Source organism: Geotrypetes seraphini, chromosome 5, assembly GCF_902459505.1.
Source record: "Geotrypetes seraphini chromosome 5, aGeoSer1.1, whole genome shotgun sequence".
Lineage (NCBI taxonomy): Eukaryota > Metazoa > Chordata > Amphibia > Gymnophiona > Dermophiidae > Geotrypetes > Geotrypetes seraphini.
Genome location: NC_047088.1, coordinates 180054547 through 180067254, shown reverse-complemented (window position 1 = coordinate 180067254; position 12708 = coordinate 180054547). Strand labels below are relative to the sequence as shown.

At 42.6% G+C, this 12708-nt stretch overlaps 1 protein-coding gene and 1 long non-coding RNA gene across 4 annotated transcripts in view; one reads left to right on the top strand and one right to left on the bottom strand.

Moving 5' to 3' along the window:
- The window catches only part of TMEFF2 (transmembrane protein with EGF like and two follistatin like domains 2), a 512432-nt gene that overhangs the window by 236147 nt on the left and 263577 nt on the right, over positions 1–12708 (bottom strand). The gene's annotated exons all lie outside the window — the stretch shown is intronic.
- Positions 8026–12708, top strand: part of LOC117360355 — a 95706-nt gene continuing 91023 nt past the window's right edge. The window contains exon 1 of the long non-coding RNA XR_004539407.1: positions 8026–8188. This is a non-coding gene — a long non-coding RNA (uncharacterized LOC117360355). The remainder of the gene's footprint in view (positions 8189–12708) is intronic.

Genomic DNA, 12708 nt, shown 5'->3' with positions numbered 1-12708 from the left:
TGTCCCCTACCCTATTTAATATTTACCTTACCTCCCTAGGAAACCTCCTGCAAAGCCTCAAACTCAAATTCTTTATCTACGCGGATGACATCACAATAGTCATCCCGCTAACCAACTTCACACCAGAGTTCCTTACCTCACTCTCAAATATACTCACTCAGATAGAACGCTGGATGTTATCCTACAAACTAAAACTAAATCCCGACAAAACAAAATTCTTACTAGCTACCCCCAATGACAAAATCAAAGACACCACAATTCAAGTGAAAGGATCTACTCTCCCCCTCGAACAAACCTTAAAAATACTGGGAGTCACACTAGATAAACATTTATCCCTGGAGAAACACACAGATATCACAGTCAGGAAAAGCATCTCGGTGCTATGGAAACTCCGCACCATTAAAAAATACTTTGACAAGACCTCATTCCGCCTGCTAATACAATCCTCCATCCTTAGCATACTAGACTACTGCAATATTATTTACTTGAGCTCCACAAAGAAAACCACTAGGAGACTTAAAATGATCCAGAACACTGCGGTCCGCCTCATATTCGGCCTGAAAAAATGTGAACATGTCACCCCTTTTTACCACAAACTTCACTGGCTACCCTTTGAATCCAGAGTCCTATTCAAATTTACCTGCTTCTGTTATAAAACAGTATTTGGCCTATCCCCAAGCTACTTAAACCCTCACTTCTACCTGAATCGCATAAACAAGCACTCCCGCAGAATTCAGCTGTTCGCCTTCCCCTCCCTAAAACTATGTCACTCCAAAAGATTCCTTGACAAAACTTTCACCTTCCAGGCTGCCAAACTGAACCCATGGCTAGCCCAAATTGTCCTTGATGCCCCCACCTACCTCGGGTTTAGAAAATCTCTCAAAACTCACCTATTCCATGGACAAGACACCTAACACCCCTCTCCAATGAACAACAATCTCCTCCTGCCCCCTTCCACCTCTCTTCCCAGCCTACCCACCTCCAACCCCCCCCCCGACCTGCACTCTCCCCTCTCTCTCTAACCTCAACTACTTCCTTGCTCCTAATATTGTTCAATTGTTTCGAACCACTTGTAATTTATTGCTTGCTTCTAATAGTGTTCAATTGTTTTAAACCACTTGTAATTTTTTTTGATAAACAAATGTGAACCGCCTAGAACTCCTTGGGTACGGTGGTATACAAAAATAAAGTTATTATTATTATTATTATTGGTCTGACCCAGTAAGGCTATTCTTATATTCTTATCATCATCAAGTTTTCATGGCAGAATACAGAAGTAGATTGCTGGGCCTTTCTTCTGCGTAGTAAACAGTAAATTCAATGTTGTTGCCGTTGTTGCAACAAATGTGATCCTCCGCCTCCAACACTGCCCAACTGCCCAGATGGGTGGTGTATCATTAGTCTGACATCTCTCCTGAAACCTCTCATCTTTGGGAGGTCCTGCTGGTAGTAAAACTGTTGACGGCATATCTTTCAGCTTCTCAGATGCATGCAAGCCCCAGTGGCACGACAAGCCCATGAACCATGACTGGAATACGGACTAGTACCTAATGCATATTCACAAATAACCAGGACCACAACGAGTTAGATGCGGGCAGTGCGGCTGCACAGAGTGCAAGAGAGGCAGGGCCTTCAAAATTGTTGCGAAGCAGTGGGCAGGACAGGAGCTCTAGTTGGCGTATAACATGGGGCATGTTTCCAGCTCAGGATGGTAACTATGACCCACATAAGTGGCATATAAGTTAAGGTTATCACAACAATTCCAATCGGAACAAAAAACCTGCTTCACTATCATCAAATGCTCACACAGGTTGAAGCAAGTAGGCAAAGTAGGCAAAAAACAGTTATACTGATATCGCTACGTGAGTGAATCTGTGAAGACCCAGTCAGAAAACACACAGCAGTGTTTGAATATAACCATGCAAGTCCTATCATCACTGAGATTTTGAAAAAAAACAATGGAAAGTAGTGCAGACCAACCCAATTTTTTAAAAACATAGAATTGAGGGTAGCCTATAAGAGAGGAAAAAATTTGAAAGAAATTTTGAGCCCTTCATACCATCCACGCAGTAAAAAAGAAATCAATATCAGAAAGAAAGGACATTTTAGATGAGGGAGCTGTAAGTTTTGCAAGATGAATGTCCGGCTCTCTTCTTTTATAAATCCAAGTGCTAAAAAAGAATACGCCTTAAAATATTATAGTGATTGCAGGAGCACACACGTGGTATATGTGATCAAATGTCCGTGTGAAAAAATTTACGTAGGGAAGATGAGTAGGACCTTTAAAACATGACTGAGTGAACACAAATCTTGTTTGAAAAGATGTAAAACAGAGGCTCCACTGGTAGAGCACTGCCTCACACACAAACATGATTTTGAGAGTTTAAAGTGCTGGGTAATCAATGTAATCAAGAAGAATTTGAGAGGGGGAGACCGTGACAAGATTTTACTGCAATGCGAACAAAAGTGGATATATCAATTGAACAGTTTACATCCTGTAGGTCTTAATATAAAATAAATAAGAAAGTATTTTTTTGAAGCATAATGATAATTTTAACATAAGACACTAGGGAAGGCATTTTTAAGCCTGGGGTGATGTGTCATTCACTGATAGGGTGAAATGACGGCGTTCTTTTGAAAAACCGTTGCTGTTTTAAGAATTGCAGCATAAGCGGCTGTTTAACCTACAATGTCGGAAGCCCTAAGAATTTTGACAGTCTGTTGTTTGGTAAGCTTTGCATTTTTACCATGATTTGGTGAGTGAACTTTAAATGTGAACAGTTTTTAAGAAATACTAGTTTTATAGTTAGTATTGTGGCGCAATTGTAAACACTATTTGCCCTCCTTTTACGAAACTGCGAGAGCAGTTTCTAGCGTGGGGAGCCGCGCTGAATGGCCCGCGCTGCTCCCGATGCTCATTGAGTTCCTATGCGCGTCAGGAGCCACACCGGCCATTCAGCGCAGCTCCCCGCGCTAGAAACTGCTAGCACAGTTTCATAAAAGAGGGGGAATGTGGTGAATGTTCTGAACAAGGCTACATCGTCCTATGGGCGTTATTAACATAGTCACTAATAGAAATTGTATTGGGGTTAATGTAACAGTACTCTAGCACAATAAGCACAGGGTTTGATAAGAATCTTTTTGCTTGATATCATTAAATAGGTGAAGGCAATTGAAATGCTGAATTAATGAAATCAGATCGCAAAAGTTTTCCAACCCCTGAGGAAGTTTTAATTAGTGAAAAGGCTGGGATAAGCTAAGTACTTTTGCTTCTTTTTTCTGATTTTCAAACATATTTTAGAGCATTTGGTCATTTAAATAGCCTTAGATGAGGTCTCTGTGAACTCATGATGATATTCATACCCCCATTAGATTAGACACCTGTAATCTTGGGGTGTCGGGTGTTTGAGGTTCACAGATTCACTCACGTAGCGATATCAATATAACTGGTTTTGCCTACTTGCTTCAACGTGTGTAATAATATAAGTCAAGGTACCAATTTATAGAATTAAAAGAGGTAAAGGGTCATGGATTTTATATACTGCATGTCTGTAGTACATTTATTATATGCAGGTGCTATATGCAGAATCTGAGGTTGAGGGGTGGTAGACTGAAGAGTAATATTAGGGAATTCTTCTTTACGGAGAGGGTAGTTGATGACTGGAATGCGCTCCCAAGGGAAGGGGTGGAGAGGAAAACAGTGACGGAGTTAAAAAAAATGTGGGATGAACACAGAGGATCTCTAATCAGAAAATAATGATATATATTGAAGAACTAAGGCCAGTACTGGGCAGACTTGCACAGTCTGTCACGTATATGGCCATTCAGTTGAGGACAGGCTGGGATGGTTTAGATGAGTTGGAGTGAGCTCTGACGGAGACTCCAGTAGATGCACAGTACCGGGCAGAGCTCTGAATTTCTGGCCCAGAAATATCTAAGAAAAAGAACAATTTAAATTAAATCATTAAATTATATAAATTGTATGTTTGGGCAGACTGGACGGACCATTCGGGTCTTTATCTGCCGTCATTTACTATGTTACTGTATGTATCTCCTATGTAAGCATTTGCAGAAAAGCACTTGGGCACCTTGCTGATACTTTTGTGGGTATACTATGTAGCCAGCCCTGAAGCCCTCGACCGGGACTCTGGAGTGCCTCCAGTGGCCACAGACCAAAATTGCACCGGCTTGTGACTCACAGGAGTCACCCTGCAGGATTGTAAGGAACTAAATCAAAAATCACCAATACAGTTGTAGAATGCAATAAGGGAAATTTACTGTTCAAAATCAAGTCAGAATGGCTCAAAGAATCAAAATGGCTCAAAGTTCAATGTAGCAAATAAAGTTCAAAACAAAATGGCCAGAGGAAAACTCTGGCAACCTTCAGGATTTCCCTCTCAGCGCAACAGTTCTCCCTGTGGTAACTCTCTCACAGGGCTGCTTATACAAGAGTTTCTTTACCCAAGTCTGCTCCATAGCAGAGCTCAAGGTAAGTATAGTTCACAACATTCAAAATCAGTTCCTAGAGATATGCCTTTTCACTTCCACATCTCTAGTGCAAACACAAAAATAAAACCTCCAGCCTAAAATGTAGCATGGCTGGGCAAAAGAGGAGTGTCATAAGTTTGCCTTTCAAAAGCACACAAAAACAGCTTTCAAACTCCCACCAAGATGGAAGCAAACTTCTCCCTCCCACATACTCTTAGCTTTACAAACAAATGAAGTCTAGTAAGTCCTTGGAAAATGACTGGGAGCAGGTAAAGAACTCAGTCAAAAAAAAAGTTAAACAAAAAATTCACAGTCTTTGTTCAGCCAGAGCTGATTGTTACTCCCACATCCATCAGTTCTGGAGCTCCAAACAACTCCTCAGCAGGTAGTTCCACTTGTAACTCCATGGGAGTCTCCTCATTAGCTACTTGTAATTCTGGAGGGGTTCCAGCTTCATCCACCTCCATGGGCACACAGTCATTACCCCTGCTTGAGCCAGGCAGATCCTCATTAGGGAGAGTCCTCAGCTTCCTCCCTAGCCTGCCTAACAGCTTGTTGAGTACTGTTGGCTTTTCAAGGGGAAGGACACGCCCTGTTCAATCTGAATCAGCAAGTAGCTGCTCCTTTCTTTGGCTCCCCCAGTGGTGACCTGGATAAAAGTACCTCTGCTTGCTTTCAGGTCTGGCTTCTCTCTGGCTCCCCGGTGGACTCTAGGGAAACCACAGGGACCAAGGCAGGCACGGAGCCTGACTGGTCACAATATACACACACATTCATAAATGCTAGTATTCTAAACATTTACCCACACACTGGGCATGGCAATGTGAGTGCCTCTGTTATAGAATTTGTCCTTCACATGCCCTTCATTGGGCGTTAGGCTGATCGAATTTTTAGCAAGTCGAAATAGACCATCATCTAGGCACCAGTCACTGTGTGGCTAGAGCATGACATGGGCTAAGTGGGTTTGTTAAGTGGTGTTGGGAGAGGAGGGCTGTCTTTTTTCCCCTCTTCTTTGCATGGATGCAAAACAAACATTACAGCAGAACAGCTCTCCTTGTTCTTCCATGCTGTAATGCCTTGATGTACACGGAAGATTATGTGTCAATACGCATTAATATTTGATGTGCATTATCACATTATCCTTTATGTGCACTTTTCTAAACTGGTGAGGTCAGATTCCCCCAGACAAAAGATTACATAACAAAGTGAGAACTATGGTTTTATACAAACAGCACATAATCCTGCTCCTTGCATAGCTAGAAATGTGGTTTTATTAACCAAAACAACAGAAGCAACTGGAAGGATCATCCATAACGCCCAGGCTGCAGAAATGTTACTACAATGACAGTATCTTTTGGTCTGGTGTCATACAGTTTGCCTTCAGTATAGCATGAGAACCAGTAAGGGCATTACTCTTGGCCTCATGGTAGCCCTTGTTCCCTCCCCCTTAGCACACACTTCTTTAAATAAAAAGCATTACCACAAATCACAAGGAATGGCTACAGGTATGAAGAGTGCTGCTACTACTACTACTATCAGCAGCGTGTTAAGGGTGAGTGGTGCCCCATCCCGCCCTCGTCCCTGCCACCCGCTGCTACATGCATACCCCCTTCCCTTTCCCCTTTACTCCTTCAGCATGAGCAGTATTCCCACATCGGTATTGACTCGCTCTTTGGCGTCACTTCCTAGGCACGGGTCCCATAAGTGACATCAGAGAGAGCGCCAATGCCGACGCGGGCAGCAACCTTGCACCGAGGAAGTAAAAAAAGGTACAGGGGAATGCAAGGGGTGCGCGCATGCGGCAAGGAGAGGAAAAGAGGAGGGTGGAGAGGAGGAGGAGTGTTGCGTCCTTAGGAAGACCACGCCTGGGGCAGATCCTCCACCCCTGCATCTCCCTTACTAAGCCACTTACTACTATTATTTCTATAGCGCTACCAGACGTACGCAGCACTGTACAGAATCACAAATAAGACAGACTCTGCTCGAAAGAGCTTACAATCTAAATAGATAAGACAGACAAGCAGAAAGTCATGGATACAGTTAGAGGAACAGTTGATCTGCTGGCTAGGTTGGAGGGCAGAGGGGAGTATAGGACAATCAAGCCATTGTGACATCACTGATGAGGTTGGCTCTTAGGCATTGGTGGAATGAGGCATTATGACATCACAATCTCAGCTCAGCTTCCCAAAGATTGAAACTATTCACACTACTACTATGAATTATTTCTATAGTGCTACCAGATACACACAGCGCTGTACAGTCACAAAGAAGACAGTCCCTGCTCAAAAGAGCTTACAATTTAAACAGACAAGGCAGACAACCAGGATGCCATGGATACAGTTAAGGGGAACGGTTAATCTACTGGCTAGGTTGCCACACACACTCTCCCCACCATACTAAGGCTACTTCTCTAGGTCAGGCTCGACATCAGTACACTGTATGTACAAGGCTTTAGTTTCAGCTAGGGTTCATGTGGAAGAAGCATCTACAGGGCAGGTAGATGGAGAGCTCTGTGGGACAAAAGGGGAAATGAGGAGATGAAAATGAGAATTGTGGCAGAAGACCAGCAGAAGGAAGTGACAATAAAAAGGGCAAAGCCAGGAACCTCAAATGCCCCTATGAAGAAAAATGAAGAGTCCACAGGCAAAGGAGGGTTGACGATTAGAACATTGGTCTATTTGACACCTAAAAATTTAGCCTTACTACCAGATTCAAAGGGAGTTTCAGCAGCCTACTCTTATGATTTTGTCTCGCCAAAATGGCATAAGCGTCTGGATGGCTTCTTTTTTGCTGCTGTTTTGTATTAGAATAATGCATTGCAGATCTTTAAGATTCACACCTTAAATATGAGCAGTATGTCAACCATGAAGGATTGATTTAATTTTATAATTATGGATTATGAGGAACTGACTTGAAGGGAAAGCATCAATGGGTTGTAATTAATGGTAAACATTTTTAGGTGAAATGAGGTGTCAAGTGGGGATTCCACAGGGACTAATCCAAGTATTGCTGTTGAAGGAATCAACAGAAATATTGCCATTTTTTTCCAAAGGGCTTTGTAATATTGTAAATATGTTTTAAGGCTCATGTATTTTACAGAGCACTACAGAATCCTTTGCTAATGGGAAGGGGGGATTTTATAACTGCCTAGATGAGTGAAAGTACATGTATAATTTTCAATATGTAGGTCTGCTACAATTTCAAAGCAAAAGTATGCAAAAGTGCGTTATGCATTGTGACAGGGATCTGGCTAGTTCTACTGAATCTAAGGAGAAAGTCCCTGTAAGCCCCAGTAAAAACCCGGTGACCAGGTCTAGGAAACATCCAGAGCTAGGTGAAAATCCTGTGAACAGCTTTAGGAAGGTGCCTGCCCCTTTAAGAGGATCCAAAGCTCAGGCTGTTACTGAAAGGACAGGGCCCTTTAAGAATTTGGCTAACCCTGCTAGGAGGGGGCATGGCTTGTTGCCGAGGCTCCCATTTACGGAGCTTTCCTCGTCAGATAGAGAGGAGAGGCAGCTGGGACAGGAAGCTGAAGTGAAGCTGGGGAGGAAGCCAGCCTTTGCAGCTAACCCATGGCCAGCACATGAAGGTTTCCCCGAGGACTGGGAAATAGAGGAACCTGAAGTCCAGACCGAGGATTGTGATATGGAATAGCTGAAAAACTATGTTGTACCCCAAGGGGAAGAGCGCCCAATGGAATGTGAGTAGGCTGCTAAGCCCAGGGGGTTTTCTTTTTCTTTTTGGAGAGTGTTTTTTGGTTTATGGTTTGGGAGCAGTTTGTGCACTGCTCTGACTTGTGCTGGGAGCTGCAGAAGTTACACCAGAGCTTGTCTATTGGGAGGGCGGCAACACCTGTGGTGAACAGGCTCCTCTTCTCCCAAACTGCTGGGGATTTGGCTCAACCCCACAGGGACACAGTTAGAGCTATTATCAAGAGAGCCTTGTACCAAAAAGCTAACACCTGAAGCATGGACTGTTCTGTGATACTATGAAATGTGGTCAGAGGGCTAAACTCAGGATTGTAGTATCACTACTCAGGACTGACTCTGTAAGCACTGCTGGTGCTAGGAGTAGGACATATTGGTTTGAAAAAGGAGTGAAGCAAAATTCTTGAAAGTTTGTTTTTCCACTCGTGCCAAATTCTGACATATTTTTGTTGTTTGAAACTTTTGGAGGTCTCATTAAAGTGTTTTTTTTTTTTTTTTAACAACCTGGACCTTTTTGTGTACAGTTTCTGGGAGACAATAAGAAACCTATGTTCCACTATCTTTATTTTAAACTCAGGACTAGGATTCAGCGAAGCCATTTGGCCTAGCCAGGATCCTTGTCCCACAGCATTTAACATACAAAAACAGGCTAATGCAAAACCACATTAAATAAGGCATTTTGTGACAGTATGCCTGTGATTGCCCAGTAAACTGCATGTTAATAAATTTTTTTCTCAGGGGGAGCGACATGGATTAGGGTAGCATTATCCAGTTAGCGCATTATACTTACTACATGCTAACTGGATAACACATAGTTAATGAAGGATCATTTAGCACCTCCTAAATAGGAGGCAGTAATGACCGAACTCTATAAACAGTGCCATCGACAGCAGCCACCTTAAAAACAGCCACAGATTGCGTGTCAGTCACGTGATGGCACCGTTTATAGAATCGTGGCACCAGAAATGTAAGCCAGGGTTTACAAGGCCTACATTTCCAGCACCTACCTTACACGTGAATCACACCTTTGGAGGCGCGATGCAGGCATCGTGTATTTTAAGCATCAGTAGGCACCTTGAATTTTTTTAAAAACATTTTTAAATGGTGTTTTATACTTAACTTAGACACTCTATATCAGGGGTGTCCAACCTTTTGGCTTCCCTGGGCCGCATTGGCCGAAAAAATGTTTCTGGGGCCGCACAAACGTGCAAACGCTGCAGCTAGACAGAGGAGGGAGCCGGCAAGGCGGTAAACACCCAGGGGCAGCAGAGGAAAACACTGCATCGCCCTCGACCGGGGCTGCACAAAATACTTCACTGGGCCGCATGTGGCCCTCGGGCCGCAGGTTGGACACCCCTGCTCTATATCACTGGGGCTGAATAACCTAAACTGGGGGTAGGGGCTATAAATTAGCACTCTTAACATCTGATTATATGCAGGCTGCAGAGTCTAAAGTCTGATTTCAATAAACCTGTTCTGTCTATTCCATCAAGATACTACAAACAGAAATTTGCCATCATATTTGGGAACAGCCTAGGTAAAGTGTGTAGAGAAGTGTTTGCTATAATTTACAAATCATGCAATCAAGGATTGACTGGAACTGTCTCCATTGTGTTAATCTGCTGACGAGAAGGAGAAAATTATGTAAATATGTTGGTCACCTGTATATGGAAGTCTGTTATTCCATTGCTTCATCAACTGGAGTCATAGTAAAGTTTTGTTTGGTTCGGTTTTACAACGGGCAAAGACTAAGGCCCTCTTCAATCAAACTGCAATAGCAGTTTTTAGCGCGGGGAGCCGCGCTGAATGGCCCACGCTGCTCACGACACTCACTAAGTTTCCATGAGTGTTGGGAGCAGCGCGGGCCATTCAGCGCGGCTCCCTGCGCTAAAAACTGCTATCACAGTTTGATAGAAGAGGTCTTAAGTTAATCACAGAAAATAAATGTCTGGTATTGTATTTGCAATCAGCCTGCCAGGTTATACTTAAGCCCGGTCCTGGTCATGAACAAAGAAATAAATTGTGTGCCCTTTCCCACCATCCTGGATTTATACCAGGCAGCTGCCTAGGTGCATATACAAATGGATTACACGTAAATGAAAGGTACAAGAATTTATTTATTTTATTTTAGGTATTTTATATACCATCAAAGTTATCTAAGCGATTTACAATCAGGTACTCAAGCATTTTTCCCTGTCAGTCCCAGTGGGCTCACAATCTATCTAACGTACCTGAAGCAATGAAGGATTGAGTGACTTACCCAGGGTCACAAGAATGATACAAGACATACCAAGTACCTACGTGGAATGAAGGCAAATCTTAGGAATGGAATTTTTTTTGGGGGGTGGGGCAGAAGAAGTCACTATAAAGATCCTAGGAGAAGGCCTGGATGAACAATCCGGTTTTTAAAATTTATTTTCTCTTAAAGTAAGGTAAAAGGTTTCCACGTGAAGCTCTAATATACTGTAGAGGTATTTTGTTATATATTAAAGCAGCTGAATGTACAAAGCTTCATACTAATGCCAGTAGATGGGAGGACAGAAGGGCCTGCTGGGATGGTCAAAATTCCTCTGTGGGAGTGCGAGCAGCAGTTGGGAAAAAATATTGATTTAAGCTTTTGAAGACAAAGCAAAATGTTTTGAATGTTAACCTGTTCTTCATTGGGAACCAATGAAGTTTTCAATAATTGGCTTCTCAAGGTTAGAGCATTTGACCACAGCCAGCAGTTTTCTTACTGGGTTCTTTTGAAGCTGGAGACATTTTAGATTGCATTGTGAGATGTCATGGAACAAGGAGAAGCAGTAGTTTGTTTATATGATGGTAGCTAAATCACCTTTTTCACAGAAATTACCCAGTTGACAAATTCATTGCAGGTGCATAAATGAGGTCCTTACCCATAGTTGAGACATAATTTTCCATTATGACCGCTTAAATGGATAACATCACTGAAGGAAAGGATAAATTTAACTTTATCCATTGGCCAGCCCTGTAGAAAATTTAGTTCAAGGGTGGAAAGCCCATGGTCCTCAAAGGCCAAGATTTCCCCAATGAATATGCATGAGATTTATTTGCATGTACTGCTTGCTTTGTTATATAAACAGATCTCATGCATATTCATGGGGGATATCTTGAAAACCGGACTGGGTTATGATACTTGAGGACTTAGTTGCCCATACCTGATCTAGCCCATAATTTCTAGGCTCCTCTGGTGTAGCTCCCTTTCTCAAAGAGCAGAGGAACAATAAAGAAAAATCAGTTTCATGTGGCTTTGTGGTCCCAAATAGTCTTTTACTGAAATGGAACAGTCAGATGAAATAGATGAACAATTAAAGTATTTACAATCATTCTTCATACTAGGGGTCCACACACCACTACAAGAGTCTGGTTTTTGGGTAATCTCCCTATGTGTAGATCGTTCTTTATTCCTACCAGAGACTAAGGGCTCCTTTTACGAAGCCGCGTTAACGCAGTAATAGCGCGTGCTAAACTGCCGGCCGCACCAGATGCTAAGGCTAGCATTAAGCTGGCGTTAATTCTAGCCACGTAGCGCGGGTTTAGCGCACGCTAAAAAGCTGCGTGCGCTAAAACCACTAACGCGGCTTCGTAAAAGGAGCCCTAAGTAGTCAGACAGAACTAAGTGGATCAAGAAAATGGAGGAATGTGATCTACCTAAAGCTCTGGCAGGACTTTTGTTTGAAAGATATTAATGACAAGAGGGACGGTATCTAGATGCTCTCAAGGGACTTTGGTCCTAGAAATCTTTGTGTTAGCCTGTGGCCCAAGTCCATCTTTCTACTTATTCAGTGCTTTTTCAAGCATGATTCTAATTTCTTCAGCCTGATTTTTTTCTTTCATTGTACAGATTCAGAGAGACTCTTTTCATGACTCTTCCTTATCTTTCCTTTCCTCTTCCTCTAACCTCAGACTCACTAGCCCTCAATGGATTTTGATATTAGCATACCTACCTTGCCTCTCAGATGCTAGTAATTATTTTGTTACAGGGAAGCACTAAATAAAGGAGTTAAATCAACCTATACACATGGAGGCAGATTTTAGAGTGGATTGAACATACAATTGGAATTTAGATATCCAGGTCAGGACATCATAAGTTCTGCTATTATTTTAGAATGGTTATTGCTATATACATTTTAAAACATGGCTTGCAATGAACACCTTGTCGTGTTACAGAAGGAAAAATAACCCCAGCTAAAAGCAAGGGTTATTTTGCTGTTCCTGGAGCTTCAAAGCTAGCTCCTGGGCCACATCTTAAAGGGATTTTGATACTGTTATCCCTCCTCCCCCCTTCATTTACATCTTTACCTCCCATCAAATTCTCATCCATCCTATCCCCATGATCTGAATCCCCACTCCTCAAAGGCTCACCCCCATCCGTGGGACATATCAGCACATACTTGGTGGTCTATTGAATCCCAAGGCAGGAGCAATCCCACATCACTTCTGTCCTTTTCCAGTGCCATTAGCCAATATGATGCCCTTAGCGATAGAACTGCAG